Below are 20,858 nucleotides of genomic sequence, written 5' to 3' on the forward strand. Positions count from 1 at the left end.
GATACTTCATAAATATATAGAAAACACTTTCCTTGTTCAATAAAGTTGCTTAGTTGTTGTGTAATTGTGAAGCTAGCAGTTGTGATCTTCCCAAGTGGAGGCTCTCTGCTTAAATTTCCCTCCCTCCTACTTTGCACTTTCTACTTTAGTTCCTCATATGAGCCTCCTATTTTCAGTTTCAATGAATAAGATGACAAGAGAAAAGAACATGAGGGAGTTTCCCATTGTCGACCTGGTAATCTTAAAGGAAATGTAACTTCTTTTCCCAAGTCATGATTTGGAGATGCCAGTGTTGAACAGGGGTGTATAAAGTTAAAAATCACACAACACCAGTTTATAGTCCAACAGGTTTATTTGGAAGCACTAGCTTATGGAACACTGTTCCTTCATCAGTTGGTTGTGGAGTATAAGATCATAAGACACAGAATTTATAGCAAAAGTTTACAGTGTGATGTAACTGAAATTATATGTTGAAAAAGACCTGGATTGTTTGTTAAGTCTCTCATCTGTTAGAATGAACATGTTGGTTTCAGTTCGTTCAAATGTAAATCGCAGAACTTTCTTTTAGAAAGGTTACATTCTCAAGTGAACTTTAACAATTGGTGTCATGTCAGCCCAGATAATGCATTTAAAGTGTGATGTGCCCTGCGTGAGACTGTCTGTGCCACAATGGTCAGATTGATTCTAATCTAAAAGTGGTTTTACAGAATCTTACATGGATTCATGCAGTTTTTGAGAAAAGTAAAATGTAATTCTGCAAGTACAAATTCATTCCACAAACTTATATATTTATGTATTCTTGTGGGTGTGCTTTGGGAGTGGTGGGAGGTGGGTTATGAGTGTCTGTGAGAGAGTGTGTGTGAATGTGAGTGTAAAGGGTATAAGTCTGTGAGAGCGTGCATGTGAGTATGGCAGTGTCTGTGTAAGCGTATGAGGGACTGCGTGAGTGTATGGGTCTGTAGGTGTGTGTGTGTGTATGTATATATATATATATTTTTTTATATATATATATATATATATATATATATATATATATAGTGCAATGGGATCACCTGTAGTGTGACATGAACCCAGGGTCCCGGTTGAGGCCATCCCTATGGGTACCGAACTTAGTTATCAGCCTCTGCTTGGCCACTTTTTGTTGTTGCCAGTCCCGAAGTCTGCCTTGGAGAATGGTCACCAGAAGGTCTGAGGTCCAGTGTCCAGGACTGCTGAACTGTTCTCCGACTGGAGGGAACACTCCTGTCTGTTGATTGTTGTGTGGTGTTTATTCATCCATTGCCATAGCCTCTGCTCGGTCTTGCCTCAGGGCATCCGTGCCAGCATTTCTGGTGATAGACAATATTGGCTGAGTCACGTGAGTACCTGCCGCATACATGATAGGAGATGTCCCCATGCGTAATGGTAGTCTTTTTCAATATATAATTTCAGTTGCATTGCACTGTTAACTTTTTGCTGTAAATTGTGTCCTCTTCCCAAAGAGGTCTTGGGTCTAAACCTTGAATATGTGGTTCTGCACCCTGGACCCAGAATAGATGTGATCGGGAATTAGCAAAACACCATTTCTGGTGATGAGAATACAAAAATTTATATTAATCTATTATCAATTGCTGTTATGAATATGTTATAATTTTATCATGACATCTACATAGCACATGTCATTGATTTAATACTAAGTGTCATCCCATTCCCTCTTGAGTTGAAGCAAAACGCTCGGAGATGCAGTTGTTTTACCTTCCTTTATTCCAGGCCCCGGAGAGAGAGAGAATGATTGCCCATGTGCACAGAGACAAGAGTTCATGCTCTTCTCTCGAACAACAGCTTCTCAATGAATTATATAGTCATTTCACAGAAAGGAACATCCAGATAAGGCAACTTACGTATTAATTGGGTGACCTTTACAATCAAAGAGTATTGATAGCAGAGACCAAGCCCTTTACTGTTATATATTGGGTGTTCTTAAATTTTAACTGGACTCATACATGAATACCTTTCCCCTTGTTAGTTGACCTTGCATACTGAATGCTTTCAATATTGTTAAATTGCTCTATATAATGACTGCTTTTCCACCTTGTTAACCCATTACCCTTACCTCCAGCACCCCGTTGTCAATGCTAATCTTATCTGATCTGAGTCATGCACAGTGGCACGTCTTGTTTCACAAAACTCAGAACTTAATTCTTTCCCTGCCTGGTTTTACCCTACACACATTCTCATTCCCTCCTTCTGTCATTTCATGATAACCAATGGCATAGGAGCAGACCTGAGTGCTCATTTAATAGTCATTTAAATCCTCAGTAGCTGGGTCACCAAGGCCCGTCCTGTTGGAAAAATTCCCTGCATGAGTCTACCATTCGATGTAAGATGTATTTCAGAACAGCTAATCCCAGGAAGATTCCTATTATAATTACCCCAATGTAAATAACCATGTTAACTAACCAGGCCTTCCACCCTCCGAGCCCCCATTCCCCCCATCTGGCCCATCCCTTACTCTCCTTTGTAGACCTTAATTGTTCATCTATCTTGTGGACATAGCAAGTGACATTAGTGGTGATGTTGTCCCGGCCCGTGATACATTTGTCCTGTACTATAGGGCAAACACCACACTGGTGGGCGAGGAGGTAATCCATTGCACGGTGATTTTGCATGGAGAATAGTCTGAGTTGGTTCAGGTTCTGGATGATGACTTTGAATGCGCCTCGGGCAGCGTTGCCCAACGTGGTAAGTCTGCATGCAAGATAGCTATGGTTGTTGGCAGCCATATTAGCCCCAGAAGCCCCAAGGGAGAAAAAGCCTGCTGCAGTGTAACCAGCTGCCTGTCCTGCAGTAAGGGTGGGAAGGTCTTTATAGGCAGTGCAAAATTCCTCTGAAACATCACATTTCTGGCAGCCATGTGCTGGTTCCCATACCCCAGACAGGGTACAGTCCTGAATGGGGGTAAGTGGACTCTAGGAAGTTTGTGGCCATACTGTTGAAGAAGGAAAAGTAGCCCAGGTCTGTAAAAAGGGTTTCTGAACAGCCCTTATCGTGAGAATAATCATGATTAATCCAGGCAAATGTGGTGCCAGTGGGATACGAGGCTTCCTTAACTCCTCCTCTGGTTTGAGGAAGGACAGACACGTGGTCATCCTTTATAAGGTGTGTACGATTGACTTTTCCACATCTGAATAGAATCAGATCTGTCACAATGGGAGTTTATAGTTTGCATTTCCCAGGCAGGTCCGCGCTTGTGACGGTGGCTGGAGCGGTAAAGGCAAGGAGTTTTTTCGTTGCAGATGAACACATCCGAACATCCCCATCCATGACCATTGAAGCATCTTTCACATTCCAGGTGGTTACTGGGGAGTTTTCCTCTTTGGCCTTGCCACCATATATCTTCTTTCCCCCCCCCCCCCCCCCCCACCTCAGCCAATCCCTGTCCATGTGGTCAGAAGGTTTGGGAAGATACATTCAGTCTGCCATGGGGGCCTGTGCAGTTTCGTACCAAAGACTTATTCTTTGGGACTGTGGCAAACTGTTACTGGCCAAAGCGCACTGGTAGTGTAGGCTGCAGTCCTACTGAGGAAAAATAGAGGAGAGTTCACTCCAGTGGGCTGGGGGAAGCAAACAATGGTGCCATCACTGTACAGCTGTAGGTAGACTTGCTAGAAATAATTGACGGCAGTATATTCCTGGATAGTCAGTACAGATTGTTCTGTGTTGGGGAGGGCTATGTGGGACTGAGTCAGGGACATCGTGGGAGGGGATGTACCTTGTAGAGAGGGGGTATCTTCCAGGCCTCCCTGTAGCACTTCCCATCATACAATAGGTGATGGTCTATCCCTTTCAGGGGGTCCCTTCTACAGGTAAAGTCAAATTTGCAGCCCCAATGCCAACACAGAAGTTGCCCCAGATTTCTTTGGTCCAGGATCAACTTGAGATTTGTATGGGCAAGCAGTCCATTACAGTAATCGATTTTAGTCACATTCCATATCCCAAACAGATTCCCTTGCTTGTTGGGACAAGCAAAAACGTCTCCCCTGCATAAATGATGGACCTGATTGCCCTGTTTGCAAATCTTGACTCTCCCTTTGGTACCCTGGTTAGAGAGAAGTATACATATCCCCGCTAAACCTATCATAATGCTAATCTCCATTCATGTCCCCATTCCGTCACCGTACTGGAGATGTGTAGAGGCGTGCAGTGTATCAATAGCAAGGCTGACAATACAGAGGAACAAATTAAAGTTTTTTTTTAATCAGTCCTTCTTAGTCTTTTTACTCCTCCTTCTCTTGGTTCGTCATCCACCGTTTACATTCACTCAGGTGAATCCAGCGATCCTTTCCTTTAACCTTCACTGCGGTGGGCGTTTGAAGCAACACTAAGAACGGTCCTTTCCAGCGGGGTCCTAGCTTTAGTCTTTCCCAGTCTTGAATTAAGACCCACTTGCCAGTCTCTACTCCCTCCCAGTCACCGTCTCGATTGGGTGGGGTGGTTTGGTGGTTTCCTTCACTTGTGAGTGGAGAGACTTTAGAGACGTCATTAGCTCTTTGAAATAATGCTGCATTTCACCTCCCATTATATGCAGATCAGTCTGGGGTGGTGGGGCCTGGTTGCCATCCCATGGAGTTCGTGCAGGGCGACCTGATGTTATTTTAACTGCTGAGAGACCGGTATTGGTTTAGGGAGTAATGCGCGTGTGGTACAGGGCGAGGGGCATGACATTTTGCCAATTCAGTCCTGTTTGTAGAGTGAGTTTAGTAAGTTTGTCTTTCAGAATTCCATTTGCACGTTCCACTGTTCCTGCTGCCTTAGGATGATATGCACAATGGAACTGTTGGTCACTGTTGAGGATGATACACAGTCCTTGTTTGGTTTTTCCAACAAAATGAAGAGGGATAGAGAAAAGGTCATGCTGTAAATCAGTGATGGTGAAACAGGAAACCACAGTGGGAACCTGCTCCAAGACGGTCGCAGAGTTAGAAATGGTGGCATGGAGGGGTACAACAATGTCATTCATGGAACAAAGGTCCTGAACGAGACACCAGTCAGGTCTCCCTGGCTTGGGAACACTGAGGATCGGGGTGTTACAAGGCAAAAGGCAAGGGACAAGGACATCTTGTTGCAAGAGGGACTTGTTCAGGGGCGAGACCATCTACTGCTTCCTTTTTAAGGGGATACTGAGAGACACATGGGGGCGTAACATAGTCCTATAGGTGTGTAACAACAGGATCGAATAAGGTTAACCCAATATCTGTCTTGGATATTGCTCAGACCCTTGGGTGGTGGGGAGAGTGGGGCCAGTAGAAGGCTGATGGTGATGGAGGGTTCCATGGCATGAACTTAACGAGGAGTAGTAGAGAATAGTACCCTGCCCCCAGAACCATTGTGGACTACTGCAGAGCGCAGGGTCAGTATTAATCAGGGCATTAAAAACCATGGGCCCCATTTCACTGGCCACAAGGCCGTCCAGTACAAACAGTGTAATATGAGGGCTGATGCCGGGTGACTGGTGCCAAAGGAAACTAAGCACTTTAACAGCAAGTGCAGACCCAACATTGCCGTTAACGAGGGCATAGAATGTGTTGGGGGAGTTTTGCCCTCAGTAATGGGCGAACAGGGCCTTTAATATATCAGAACATCCAGAAGGATCGTATGCAACAGTAATGTGAGGTTGGAATTTTTCACTGGGTGAAGGTACGTCAAGCGGCAGGGAAAAGTCAGAAATATCTAAGGACCACCATTGGGGTGGTCTACGTAACCAAGGGGCGCGATGGTCAGTAATACTAGAAATGCTAATTCCCCCATTCGCACAAGTGACTGATAGAGACATTCTCTGCCATTTGAATCTACCAGCAAGGTTGAGGCCCAGAGAAGGAGTGACTACAAACTGAATACGGAAATTCTGTTGTCTATAGAGGTCAAGGGGAATTCCTGGACGTGGAAGAAAAGACCCAAGAGATGCAGGTTTTTTAATCAGTTAAGGGGAATTGGTACTGTCAGCGAGTTGTGGTCCCCAGCCCTGATCTTGAAAATCCTGTGTGTCCGACCAGGGCGAGGAGGGTGTGTCGGGGGTATCTCAGGACCATTAGGTTATGTGGCACATCCATGGCTGTATGGATTAGCCCACCCTGGGACACAGGGCAGTTTGATAGCCTGTGATGTCATATCGTGGGCCATATAACAGGTCAGTGAACCATTTTGTGCTTAACAGGCACAGGTGGGTTGGAGTCATTCAACTCCAGAAGTACGGGACCAATAATTTCATCGGAGACCTACTTTTTTCTGACCCATCTAGGGCATGAGTATGGATGGATTTACCTATTTCATCAGGGAGACTCTACATTAAGAGTGCATTGAACTGGGCGGAGATGTTACCCGCATTAAAGGAGGTATTGCCAGCATAGATGGCACAAGTGGAACAGAACTTGTTGTAAAAGTCTGGACCGTCTTCATCTTTCTTAGGTGTACAGTTTAGAATTTTAGTTAGATCAATGGGTTTTTGAAGGGTGTGGCGCAGGGTATTTTGGATTGCATCTGTCTGATCATTTTCTCTCGGGACAGCAGCAGCAAAGGCCTCCCGAGTTGCATGGTTGACCAAACACACTTGCTATTTTTCAAGTTCGCCAGAGGCGAGCGTCATGCAACAGAGACTAAAATGATCCTGGGATGTGACTTGATAGATTTGGATAGCACTCTTGAGATGTTCAATGAAATCTTCAGGTCGGGTCTTCTTGTTTGGGGCGCCATTTATAATTATCCACATTTTCTATGGTTTCCATGGGGTATAGATGGGGATTGTGGGTCTTTGAGCAATGGTGTTAGGGTCTGGACTGGGTACTTGGTGCAGCGGAAACTGTTGGTGTGGTAGTTCAGGTTCTGGGCAGCGGAACCTGCTATTGGGGCGATTAGTCATAGCATTAGTACTCGTAGGCAAGTCAGCATCAGAGTCAGGTTCGGGTGCACTATGCAGGAAATTGAGATCTGGGCACCCTGTCAAATACATTTTTTGTCGAGGTTTTCCAGAAACTGCTCTGGCTTCCACGGAGGAATAGGCTTCAATGTTGATTTACCTTGATTAAAACAACTGCGAGTCCAACAACAGATGGGATCAGCGTATGTGACTGAGGTAATAGCGTTACTGACTTGACTCTCTCAGGCTGGGAGGGGGAGTTTGGGGAAAAGTTATGGGGGCTGTGGCAGAGCTTTGGGGGATCTGGGACTGATTGTAGGGTGGGGGTGAAGGTTTGCCATCGGTGCTGTAGGGGTAGTTAGGGGGCAAACAATTGTCATTGGGATCTTCCCTACTATCCAGAAAGCCTGGAGTCCAGACATGTCCAGTGGCATCTGAGAGACACTTTTCTCACTTTTGTCTTTAGCAGATTTGGGTTTAAGATCATCGATTTCACATAACGCCTTTCAAACCTCCCAATGATGGATTTTCCCTTTATCGTCAATAATAGGAATAGATTTACGTTTAGTGGTGTATTAACTTGGTGGGAGTTTTCATTTATTGGATGGCCACTGTTCTCCAATTAGTAGTTAAATCTTTCCATTTTGGCAAAATATTAGACTTCCGCACCACAGCCTCCACTTTTGAACATTTATCTGGATCCCAATGGCCATTATTAATTTCCCAACAATTTGTTCAGTCGGGCGGTCAATCTACGATAATTTAACTCATCATGACCGATGTTTCCAAATGGGAACGAAAGACCCGATTTATCAAGGGTCTGTCCTAATTGCCTAAAGGTACTTTCACCGTTTCAGATTTAACAAATCGATTCCACTTAAACACTGAAAACTTGAACCTCAAACACCGAGAGCTCGAAGCTCATCTAAACACAGAGAGCTCGAACCTCAGCACAGCACAGAGGACTCTAACTTCAACCAAACTGACCCCAGGGGACTTGGAACCCCAGTACCGCGCAGAGGATTCAAACCTGAATCTCACACCCCCACCCCGATGCAGTGCATAGGACTCAAATCTCAGCCTGCCAGCGTGCTTGTGCAACTGTGTCTCTCGACTGAACTAATTACAGTTTGAGGAATCCTTAGAATAGAGAATGATCAGACGAGTGGACCGTCTCCGGCGCACTGGAATATCGAGAGGGACCAAAGTTTAAAATCTTACCTTGTGGGCCCATCCGTCTCGAGACACCATTGCTCAAGGTGGCCGTTGACACCGTCTGATTGGAACCTATCCATTTGGATCCTGTCGACTGCACCAGTTTTGTCATCCTGTTCTCCTTTCAGTTGAAGCAAAACGCTTGGACACACAGTTGTTTTACCTTCCTTTATTCCAGGCCATGGGGAGAGAGAGAACAGTCGCCCATGTGCACAGAGACATGAGTTCACAGTCTTCTCTTGAACAACAACTTCTCAATGAATTATATAGTCATTTTACAGGGAAGAGCATCCAGATAAGGCAATGTACATATTAATTGGGTGACCGTTACAATCAATGGGTGTTGATAGCTAAGGCCAAGCCCTCTACTGTTCTACAATGAGTGTCCTTAACTTTGTTAACTGGATTCGTACAATGGATACTTTTCCCCTTGTTCGCTGACCTTGCGTACTGAATGCTTTCAATATTGTTAAATGGCTCTACATAATGACTGCTTTTCCACCTTGGGTAACCCATTATCCTTGCCTCCAGCACCCCAATGTTAACGATAAGTTCTTATCTGATCTGAGTCATGCACAGCTGAGCCTCTTGTTTCACAAAACTCAGAACCTAACTCTTTGCTTGCCTGCTTGTACCCGATACACATTCTCATGAGAATTTGAACGTATTGTGCCATTCATCCTGCCTCCAGACATTTAATTACTTAAGCGTTTGGTTTGTATTGTCACAAAATTCTTTTATGGTGACAATGTAGTTGGTGACTGTTGATCTCATTACCACATGTCCTAAATTGAATGATACTAAACTGAATCTTTAGATGAACCTTTCACAGGAGATTATACACGTAAATCATTAAGTTGAAGAAGATTTCTCCACTTATTAGAGGATTGCTTGTGAGTCTCAAAACAAAAGGTAGTATTCAGAAAATTTCAAGCTGTCTTATTTATAATGGGCAAAATATCTTGTCATGCTGCTAAAGTAGCACAACTGAAATAATTTATTTTGGATTGTGAGATAGGGTTTATTTAACTTTTTGCATTTAGTTTTCTTTTAAAAACTTATTTTCAAAGGGCAAAGAAATTTTAAGGAGCACAATCTGCTCAGAGTTATCCATGTATCAGGTTCTTGTAAATTAAACCTCTAAATGTACCTAAGGAGTAAAATAATTGGAAAATCTGTTATTTGTGTACAAAGAAATCTAATGATTGCAAAATGTTTAATTGCCTGTCAGTTAAGTGCCTTGTATCGGTTTGTTATTGACGTTTTTCAAGTTGAGGTCATGATTCTGTCATTCTGTTAAGAAATGAAGCCAACTGTTGAACATTGCTTTAAGGACTTATCACTACTTCAGGCCCTGTTTTCAAATACTTGCCAATAACACTAATTATACTTAAATGACAAATTGCAACATGATCATGTAATGTGTTCTCAAATTAGAACTTGGCTTTGGAATGGTGCAGTCACAATCTGAATAGATCAGAGAAATAAAGCACGCACTGTTTACACAGCATCTTTCACATCCTGGAGACATCTCTAATGAAGAACTTTTCAAGTGCATTGAACAAGATTGCACAAATAGCTATGGGAAATAGACCAGGGTTAGTTTTTCTTCCTATTAGTTGAATGTTGTTCATGACATCAAGAAAACCAAACCCGATCTTCAAAGAATGTTGCCCACTCTTTTATGTGCACCAGATATGATTAATTTGGTATAATTTGGCATCTGAAAGTTGGTATCTCTGATGGTGTATCACTACTTTGGTACTATAGTGAAGTATCTGGACAGACAAGAAAAGATCAATTCTAACTATTGTTTGCTCTGAGCAGACAATGCAGAAAAGATCATTCCTTTGTTTATATGACTGGTATTATGACAATTTTGATGACTACATTTTAAAAAAATGGTTCCATTTGTTAAGAATTTACAAAATGAGACTTGCTCTTACAGCTTGAATGATCAACAGGAAATAGTGGTAAGCTTTCACATCTTTAGTTTCTCCTTTTTTGATCCTTCTGTCCTTGGAACTGACTCAATTTCTCCTTGGAGAGATTTAATGAGATATTAGTGTGTATTGAGCCACAGGAAAAGTTAAGTAGGCAGAAGACATAACTTTGATTAGAGAATCTACAACGTAAATAAACTTCAGTAAAGCATATGCTGTGAAAAAAGATGTACTTTTAACTGTCTGGACCAGATGTGATGTGGAGATGCCAGATGTTTGGAAATAAACCTGTTGACCTATAACCTGATGATATGTGATTTTTAGCTTGGACCAGATGTGTCCAGTTTAGAATCCACAAGAAAATAAGTGAACCTGTGGTAATTGTTTCCAATGATCCTGTAAACACCCCAAGGATTAGAGATGATGAATGTTGTCTTGAAAAATGAATCTGGAAATTTTACACTAATTTCTGCAGCATCTATTGGGTAGAGAGTTTGAGTGTTTTATTAAGGATGCTGTAAAAGCTTACTTGAAGGAAACTAAAGTTGTCAATGACTGACTTGAGTTTAAATGGAAGTTCTAATATTTGCATTTACATCGTGTTGATCTGTCAGTGTTCTGCACCAACAGTGTTTCGTGGAATTAAACAATCTATTTAATAGCATTAGGCCATGCCACAGTAATCTGATGGAGTTCTTTGAGGGAGTAATTGAAGGGGAATTTATATCTACAAAACTTTCTTGGTTTTTTTTTAAGGTGTTTGATAAAATTCCAAGCGAAGAATTTAAAGAAACTTAAAATCGTTTGATGAATGTTCAGTTAATTGGCTGTATTGATACGAGGAAGTAATATCGATAAAAGCTGAGGTTGTTGGTAATTTACAAGAATCCATGGAGGCCTGAACTGGATCATCTGTTCATACCATATGTAAATAGTGAGACTGCTAATCAGAAAATTTACTGACACAAAACTCTGTCCAAGTGATGAATAAAATTATAAAAACAGCATTCAAAACCGCTGTGGCTTAATTAAGTATAAGGCTAAAACTGGTAAATGATCTTAAAATAAAATTTACATTGAAGTACCAATCATGCACAGGAGTGAAAAATGCCCATCATAAGACCAATGAAGGCATTACAATTTCCAGCAAGAGTGATGAAAAGCGATTTGAACTTCCACTTCACAGCTGAATGAATGAAATGACTTCATTTCATATTTTAAATTTTTATAACATCTTAAAAAAAAATTGACTGAACCATTTTCTTCACAGCTTCTGTTGAAATTATAGAAAATGAAGTTCCCTTTTTAAACCTATCATCCATCATGTTCTTCACAGAATTACAGTTCTTTTTGCAAACAGTCCGTAATTACTCCTAGTGTTGAATAAGGACTGCATATCGCTGTTTGCTGCATATTACAGTTAAGTACTTTTTCCAGGCAGTTTTCCATTCAGTTTTTGAGAAGGATTTTAAACTCATCACAAACTGTAAAGTTTGTTCTAATGATTTTTCAGTATCCCCCCCCACTTCACCATCATGACAGATCAGCCTTCTGTAATCCTTAGATGGCTGCACAGTGCACCTGTTCAAATTGAGATAGTCGTTCTCTTGTATCCAGCTGTCAGAAAAGCTTGATAGCTAATTCTCCCTGCTGACCACACAGAGCTGTGATATTCACTGATTTGTAAGGAAGGCTGTAGCCTGATCTCAAAAATGACTTCCTTTTTCCTCCTTCCACTGGCAACGTTAAGTGCACTAACTTTACATTCATATATGTATGCTAATTAGCAATAATTTGAATTTAACTCTCTTTCATCTTAGAAATAAATGGACTATTTACAGCAGAATTATTGCAGCCCAGCATCTTCAACCTTACTTGTTGAGACTTCAGGAGGTTTTGTGTCTAGTGATTAAAATTACAGAGATTGCTATCATTGTCTGTAAGCATGAATGAATTACAACCACTTCTCTGCAACAACAATCAATGCCTTCATTTAATCACTAACACTCAGGTTTACTGTAAGACGACATATGACATAACCTCCTTTGTTTATTCTAAATTTAAAGCTACAGTCCCAAATATAATCTTATAATCTCATAATTGTGAGGAAAATTTATTAAAAGGCAAAGTGTAATTACCACTTAAAATTAAAGAGTTCTAAAAGTGGAGCAAGTATTAAGCTTTGCTTTGAAAGCACACGACCAATGCCCAAATTAGATATTCTCTTTTTAAAAATACTTTTGAGGGGAATGATGGGAGGCAGTTAGGCAAGAGAGGCATCCTGATCTCCATTAACCTCAGAGGAAGATCAATGCTGAGTATATGTATAAATGGTAGTTTCTAAGAGGTCTGCATCGTTTTCTGAGTTCTGATGGACAATGTGGGGACCCCTCATTGACAGTACCATCATTAGGCGGTAAGGATGGACTAGAATATACAAAATTAGTTGGTTTCAAGTGAGCTGCCATACAAAAGTGGAAATGATTAACTCTGTTTAATGAAGATCAAAAAGCAGACCCTAGGGAATGAATCATATAGAGCCTGTGGGAGGTTATGTGGAAGGACAGAGTGTTGATGAACCGAATTAATTTCTTGCTTCCTTTGTATCCTTGTTACCACATGACAAGATGTCACAGTCCCAAAAATTGATAATTGAGTTGACTTGAAGTGAATTATTGAGCAATAAAGCCAGTACTGTTTCACAGATCTTCCACTTAGGCACCTTACAGTCTTTAGGGCTCAGCATTGAATTTGAGGAGAAAGTGAGGTCTGCAGATGCTGGAGATCAAAGTTGAAACTTTATTGCTGGAACAGCACAGCAGGTCAGGCAGCATCCAGGGAACAGGAGATTCGACGTTTTGGGCACAGGCCCTTCTTCAGGAATGAGCAGAGTGTGTTCAGCAGGAGAAGATAAAAGGTAGGGAGGAGGGACTTGGAGGAGGGGCGTTGGAAATGTGATAGGTGGAAAGAGGTCAAGGTGAGGGTGATAGGTCGGAGTAGGATGGAGGCGGAGAGGTCAAGAAGAAGACTGCAGGTCAGGAAGGCGGTGCCGGGCTGGAGGGATTCGGCTGAGACAAGGTGGGGGGAGGGGGGATGAAGAAACTGGTGAAGTCCAAGTTCATCCCCTGCGGTTGGAGGGTTCCCAGTCGGAAGATAAGACGCTCCTCCTCCGACTGTCGCGTTGTTGTGGTTTGGCGGTGGATGAGTCCAATGACCTGCATATCCTCGGTGGAGTGGGAGGGGGAGTTGAAATACTGTGCTACAGGGTGGTTGGGTTGGTTCGTCCGGGTGGCCCAGAGGTGCTCTCTGAATCGCTCTGCAAGTAGGCGGCCTGTCTCCCCAATATAGAGGAGGCCACACCGGCTGCAGCGGATGCAGTAGATGATGTGGGTGGAGGTGCAGGTGAATCTGTGGCGGATATGGAAGTTTCCTTTGGGGCCTTGGAGAGAAGTGAGGGGGGAGGTGTGGGCGCAAGTGTTGCACCTCCTGCGGTTGCAAGGGAAGGTGCCGGGAGTGGAGGTTGGGTCGGTGGGGGGTGTGGATCTGACAAGGGAGTCGCGGAGGGAGTGGTCTCTACGGAAAGCTGATAGGGGAGGGGAGGGAAATATATCCTTGGTGCTGGGGTCTGTTTGGAGGTGGCGGAAGTGACGGCGGATGATGCGCTGTACATGGAGATTGGTGGGGTGGTAGGTGAGGACCAGTGGGGTTCTGTCCTGGTGGTGGTTGGAGGGGCGGGGCTCAAGGGCGGAGGAGCGGGAAGTGGAGGAGATGCGGTGGAGGGCACCGTCGACCACGTCGGGGGGGACATTGCGGTCCTTGAAGAAGGAGGCCATCTGTGTTGTACGTATTTTTAACTGGTCCTCCTGGGAGCAGATGCGGCGGAGACGAAGGAATTGGGAGAATGGGATGGCGTTTTTACAGGGGGCTGGATGGGAGGAGGTGTAGTCCAGGTAGCTGTGGGAGTCGGTTGGTTTGTAGTAGATGTCCGTGTTGATTCGGTCGCCTGAGATAGAAACAGAAAGGTCTAGGAAGGGGAGGGAGGAGTCCGAGACTGTCCAGGTGAATTTGAGGTCGGGGTGGAAGGTGTTAGTGTAGTGGATGAACTGTTCAACCTCCTCGTGGGAGCACGAGGTAGCGCCGATACAGTCATCAATGTAGCGAAGGAAAAGATGGGGGGTGGGGCCAGTGTAGTTGCGGAAGATGGATTGTTCCACATACCCTACGAAGAGGCAGGCATAGCTGAATTTGAATTGAATTTGAATTGAATCAGCATTGAATTTGACCATTTGAGAGCATGAACAAACATTGTTCAAATAGAATTGCATGTAATGCATAATAATTGAAGGGAGCTGAGAAGTAATATTTCAAGGTGCATGTGGTTGTGATTAATCACGCAAGATAGATTGCACATGTCTATAAATCATCTCTCTGTATAGTCAGAATTAAGTAAAAATGTACTCCCTCCTCCCACATAACCTTTGTATGTGAAACGTATCTGCATTGCACAGTTGGCTGGTGTTGGCCATTAGATATAATATGGGTACAGGAATTGCATGCGCAGAATTTAATCAACATTCTGACATTAATCTAGCTTACAAGGGTATAATTTTCAGCAGTTGACATAAAGAGCAATGTTGGGAATGCTTTAGCCGTGGTGTGGATGTGCCAGTGTTGGATTGGGGTGGACAAAGTTTAAAAATCACACAACAACAGGTTATAGTCTAACAGGTTTATTTGGAAGTATAAACTTTCGGAGCGCTGCTCCTTCGTCTGGTAGCTAGTGGAGCAGGATCATAGGACACAGAATGTTTAGCAAAAGATCATAGTTACCTGATGAAGGAGCAGCGCTCTGAAAGCTTGTATTTCCAAAAAAACCTGATAGACTATAACCTGGTGTTGTGTGATTTGTAACTGGCAACTCTTTAGATCAGTGGACAGTTGAAATCTAGGTACGTTCTTTGGGAGTTAATGTTTTGGTGAATTTAGGGCCTTTACACAATTAGTACTGAGTACAGATGATGCATTTTTATTTTCTTCCCTCTTCCATGCTTAAGGTATTTATCTTGCATGATATGCTCACGCACCATTCCTTAACACAGCACAGGTTCTGATGCCAAGATGGGTGAGTTTCAGATAATATAATAGTACTTTCAATTTCCATATTCCAAATATTTCATTTGACAGTCGATTAATCTTTGATTAAATAATAATGTGAAATTAGAGTTTTTCTTTTGTTTTACTATGCAAGGTATGATGATTTGGAAAGGACTGCTTGAAAGGACTGTGGAAACTCTAACAGCTTGCAAAAGGAAGTTGAATAAGTAATTGAGGGGAGAAATTTTGCATGAGTGGGAAAGGTTCAGGGGACAAGATATTTGGATAGCTTTTTAAAAGAGCCCAAAAGACATGATATGCAGAAGTAAATCCTCCTGTGCTATTACATGAAGTAAGTGCTGCTTAATGAATCCCCATAAAATGTACAAGTCTTCATTACTGATGAAAAAATCGCTTCCTGCTTATGGATTATAATTCCACTCTTTCCTTTCTCTATTTGCTACGTTTTATGTTAAGGTTCTTGAATACCTGGAAAGTAAGTTGCTTTTTCCTTTATGAATTGCCATTAGTTTGGTAAGAAATTGCTCATATGATACTTTTTTTCATTCTAATTGCAATTAGTTGGCAATATATGAACAAAAACTGGTCATTGATAATATTGAGTTTTCTTGTTCATTTTTAATCCCAATTTCCTGTTCTTTTTGCCTTTTGCTTGTTGTTTGATGTGGAAAAAAGTCCCAAGGCATCAGAAAATTCATTGTCAAACTAACAAAAAAAATTGTGGGATGATGACAAGGTTGGACAAAAAAATGAGTTCATTTCAAGGATGATGTAATAAGGCTTAGAAAAGGAACTCCAGGTTTTAGTGCTTAGATACATATATTCGGTCAACAGGATGAGGAGTTAGTAAGGATTTCGAGGACTGTAAGGTTCTGGGAAGGTTATGATCTGGAGAAGATTGTAGAGTTCAGGAAGAGTGCAGATGATGAATGCATTTAAACTGAAGGATAAGAATTTTAAATTTTAAACTTTTGAGAGGAGGGACCAATGTAGGTAGCATGCAAGATCGTGAAGAATGCTGGTGGAACAAACCTCATCTTCCGCTTAGGTACCTTACAGTCTTTAGGACTCAGCATTGAATTTAACCGTTAGAGAGCATGAATGCCATACTCATTATTTATTAACTATCCCCACAGTCCCAGATGCTGTGACAAATTGTGTTGCTTTCAGTACAATCTACCCAATTTCTATTTTTCATACTCTCCATTAGCACCTATCTAGCTTTTTTTCCCCCTGGCCTACTACCAACAATTCCTTTGTTTGCCTGCTCTTTTTTTCCTCTCTCTGGCCTCTCTATCCACCAATCTGCTCACTGCTTTACCCCCACTCTCTATCATCATCGTGAATACCATTTTTCCCTGAATCGAGCTCAGAAGAAGGATCCTGAGACTGAAAGCATTAACTTTCTTTTCCCTTCAGAGATTTTGCCAGGCCTGCTGAGTTTCTCCATCAAATTTCTTTATTGGGTTCATTGCAACAGTGGTCAGGGTAAGGATGCATTATTTTATGCGTACTGAAGACTGTGACGCTGCTCATTGTAAATTGTAGCTCATTCAGTACAGGGTGCGTGACAGACAAACTTTCAACTTAAAAGAAAGAGTTAATGGAATTATTATTTGGTGCTGTTTGATCCTGTGCGTTTAGGTGATGCTAAGTGATAACATAGGTGAAGAAGTCATGATTTGGAGATGCCGGTGGTGGACTGGGGTGTACAAAGTTAAAAATCACACAACACCAGGTTATAGTCCAACAGGTTTAATTGGGAGCACACTAGCTTTTGGAGCGACGCTATCACCTGATGAAGGAGGTGCTCCTAATTAAACCTGCTGGACTATAACCTGGTGTTGTGAGATTTTTAACTAGGTGAAGAAGAGGAGAGATCCATGATAAGTCCTTTAGTAACTCCTCAGGTAGTAATGTGAGTGAAGAAAGAGTAGGCATTGTTTCAGTTGCTTTGTACTGGATAGGACCACATGAAGGAAACCTCAATTAGCAGGATAAAGAAAAATGTGATATGGCCAGTTGCATTCAATCCCGCAGAAAGATCCTACCCCTGGACCAGGAAGCCATCGCTAAAGTCCCAACTGCTCTAGAGGTGTGTAATCACATCTTTGAATAGAAAAATAAGTTGAATAAAAAAAAGGCCCTCTTTGTGGACAGTGGTTGTGAAAAATAGGTTAAATTTAAAAAAAGGTTTGGGGAGGAAACTGTGATGAGAGTTGTGACTAATTACTATTAGTTCAGTGTTGGGGAATAGCTCCTTTAAATAGTGTGGTAAATCTGGTGTGATAGGTTGTGTATTGCAGTGGTAGTGCCACCAATTCCAGGTCAGACATTCCACATTCCAGTCTCATGTCCCAGAGGTGTTGCAACATGTCTGAGCAGGTTCATTTAAAAAAAAGCGTGGTCTACGGCACTGAAAATTAATTTTAACAAGCATGGAATCTCAATCTTGGAGATTTCAGTTATTGATGCAGATTTAACATTTTAATTTTTTTTAAAAACATTTCCTTTTTGTCCCTTATCGCTCTTAATCCCATTGTTCCCTCACTGGCTTACTTTGTGTGCTTGATTTGATATCACTGCTATTTTATTGCTGGTAAATATTTTCTAATCAACAGTAAATGTTGTTACGTTCCTCTGGATCTTGAATCTTGGTTTCATGGCTCAGACATTATCATGTCTGTCATTGTTTACAGGTTAATTGAGGAATATAGAATCATAGAGATGTACAGCACAGAAACAGACCCTTCGGTCCAACCCATCCATGCCAACCAGATATCCCAACCCAAACTAGTCCCACCTACCAGCACTTGACCCATATCCTTCTAAACCCTTCCTATTCATATACCCATCCAATTGCCTTTTAAATGTTGCAATTGTACTAGTCTCCACCACATCCTCTGGCAGCTCATTCCATACACATACCACCCTCTGCGTGAAAAGGTTGCTCCTTCGGGCTCTTTTATATCTTTCCCCTCTCGCCCTAAACCTATGCCTTCTAGTTCTGGACTCCCCCACCCCATGGAAAAGACTTTGTCTATTTATCCTATTCATGCCCCTCATAATTTTTTAAACCTCTAAAAGGTCATCCCTCAGCTTCCGACACTCCAGGGAAAACAGCTCCAGCCTGTTCAGTCTCTCCCCATAGCTCAAATCCTCCAACCCTGGCAACATCCTTGTGAATCTTTTCTGAACCCTTTCAAGTTCCACAACATTTTTCCGATAGGAAGGAGACCAGAATTGGATGCAGTATTCCAGCAGACCTCCCAGCTACTGTAATCGATATTCTGACCAATAAAGGAAAGCATACCAAACGCCGCCTTCACTATCCTATCTACCTGTGACTCCACTTTCAAGGAGCTAAGAACCTGCACTCCAAGGTCTCTTTGTTCAGCAGCACTCCCGAGGACCTTACCGTTAAGTGTATAAGTCCTGCTAAGATTTGCTTTCCCAAAATGCAATCCTTGCATTTATTTGAATTAAACTCCATCTGCCACACCTCAGTCCATTGGCCCAGCTGATCAAGAGCCTATTGTAACCTGAGGTAATCTTCTTTGCTGTCCACTACATCTCCAATTTTGGTGTCAGCTGCAAACTTACTAACTGTACCTTTTATGCTCACATCCAAATCATTTATATAAATGACGAAAAGTAGCAGACCAGCAATGATCCTTGTGGCATTCCAAGCCTCCAGTCTGAAAAACAACCCTCCGCTACCACCTTCTGTCTTCTACCTTTGAGCCAGTTCTGCATCCAAGTGGCTAGTTCTCCATGTATTCAGTGAGATCTAACCTTGCTAACCAGTCTCCCATGGGGAACCTGTCGAACGCTTACTGAAGTCCATATAGATCACATCTACTGCTCTGCCCTCAGCAATCTTCTTTGTTACTTCTTCTAAATACTCAATCAAGTTTGTGAGACATAATTTCCCATGCACAAAGCCATGATGACTATCCCAAATCAGTCCTTGCCTTTCCAAATAAGTGTACATCCTGTCCCTCAGGATTCCCTCCAACAACTTACCCACCACTGAAGTCAGGCTCACTGGTTTATAGTTCCCTGGCTTGTCCTTACTACCCTTCTTAAATAGTGGCACTACATTAGCCAGTCTCCAGTCTTCCAGCACCTCACCCGTGACTATTCATGATACAAATATCTCAGCTAGAGGCCCAGCAATCACTTCCCTGGCTTCCCACAGAGTTCTCGGGTACACCTGATCAGGGCCTGAGGATTTATCCACCTTTATGCATTTCAAAACATCCAGCACTTCCTCCTCTGTGATATGGACATTTTGCAGGATGTCACCATCTATTTCCCTACATTCTATATCTTCCATGTCCTTCTCCACAGTAAATACTGATGTAAAATACTCATTTCGTATCTCCCCCATTTTCTGCGGCTCCACACAAAAAGGCCGCCTTGTTGATCTTTGAGGTGCCCTATTCTCCCCCTAGTTACCCTTTTGTCCTTAATGTATTTGTAAAAACCCTTTGGATTCTCCTTAATTGTCTTTGCCAAAGCTATCTCATGTCCCTTTTTTGCCCTCCTGATTTCCCTCTTAAGTATACTCCTACTGCCTTTATACTCTTTTAAGGATTTACTTGATGTATCCTGTCTATACCTGACGTATGCTTCATTTTTCTTCACCAAACCCTCAATTCCTTTAGTCATCCAGCATTCCCTATACTTACCAGCCTTTCCTTTCACCCTAACAGGAGTATACTTTCTCTGGATTCTTGTTCTCTCATTTCTGAGGGCTTGCCATTTTCCAGCCATTCCTTTACCTGCGAACATCTGCCCCCAATCAGTTTTTGAAAGTTCTTGCCTAGTACTGTCAAAATTGGCCTTTCTCCAATTTAGAACTTGAACTTTTAGCTCTGCTCTGTCCTTTTCCATCACTATTTTAAATCTAAATCTAATAGGCCCCACTGACACCTCAGTCACCGGCCCTACCTTATTTCCCAAAAGTAGGTCAAGTTTTGCACCTTCTCTAGTAGGTACATCCACATACTGAATGAGAAAATTGTCTTGTACACACTTAACAAATTCCTCTCCATCTAAACCTTTAATGCTATGGCAGTCCCAGCCTATGTTTGGAAAGTTAAAATCCCCTACCATAACCACCCAATTATTCTTACAGATAGCTGAGATTTCCTTACAAGTTTGTTTCTCAATTTCCCTCTGACTATTAGGGGATCTATAATACAATCCCAATAAGGTGATCAGCCCTTTCTTATTTCTCAGTTCCACCCAAATAACTTCCCTGGATGTATTTCTGGGAATATTCTCCCTCAGTACAGCTGTAATACTATCCCTTATCAAAAATGCCACTCCCCCTCCTCTTTTGCCTCCCTTTCTATCCTTCCTGTAGCGTTTGTATCCTGGCTGCCAGTCCTATCCATCCCTGAGCCATATTTCTGTAATTGCTATGATATTCCCAGTCCCATGTTCCTAACCATGCCCTGAGTTCAAATGCTTTCTCTGTTAGGCCCCTTGCATTTAAATAAATGCAGTTTAATTTATTAGTCCTACCTTGTACCTGCCTGCCCTGACTGTTTGACTTGCTTCTGTTCTCATCTGTACCAGTCTCAGATTGATCTCTTTCCTCACTATCTCCCTGGGTCCCACCCTCCCACCTTACTAGTGCATTTTGGAAATTCAAATGAAGGTAGGAGTTTCATGGTGAATGA

At 42.3% G+C, this 20,858-nt stretch overlaps 1 protein-coding gene across 3 annotated transcripts in view; it reads left to right on the top strand.

Moving 5' to 3' along the window:
- lrrc1 (leucine rich repeat containing 1) overlaps positions 1 to 20,858 on the top strand; it is a 187,640-nt gene that overhangs the window by 90,277 nt on the left and 76,505 nt on the right. The window lies entirely within an intron of this gene.

Source organism: Chiloscyllium plagiosum, unplaced genomic scaffold, assembly GCF_037043375.1.
Source record: "Chiloscyllium plagiosum isolate Xiang-an unplaced genomic scaffold, Cpla_swu_hap1 HiC_scaffold_3, whole genome shotgun sequence".
Lineage (NCBI taxonomy): Eukaryota > Metazoa > Chordata > Chondrichthyes > Orectolobiformes > Hemiscylliidae > Chiloscyllium > Chiloscyllium plagiosum.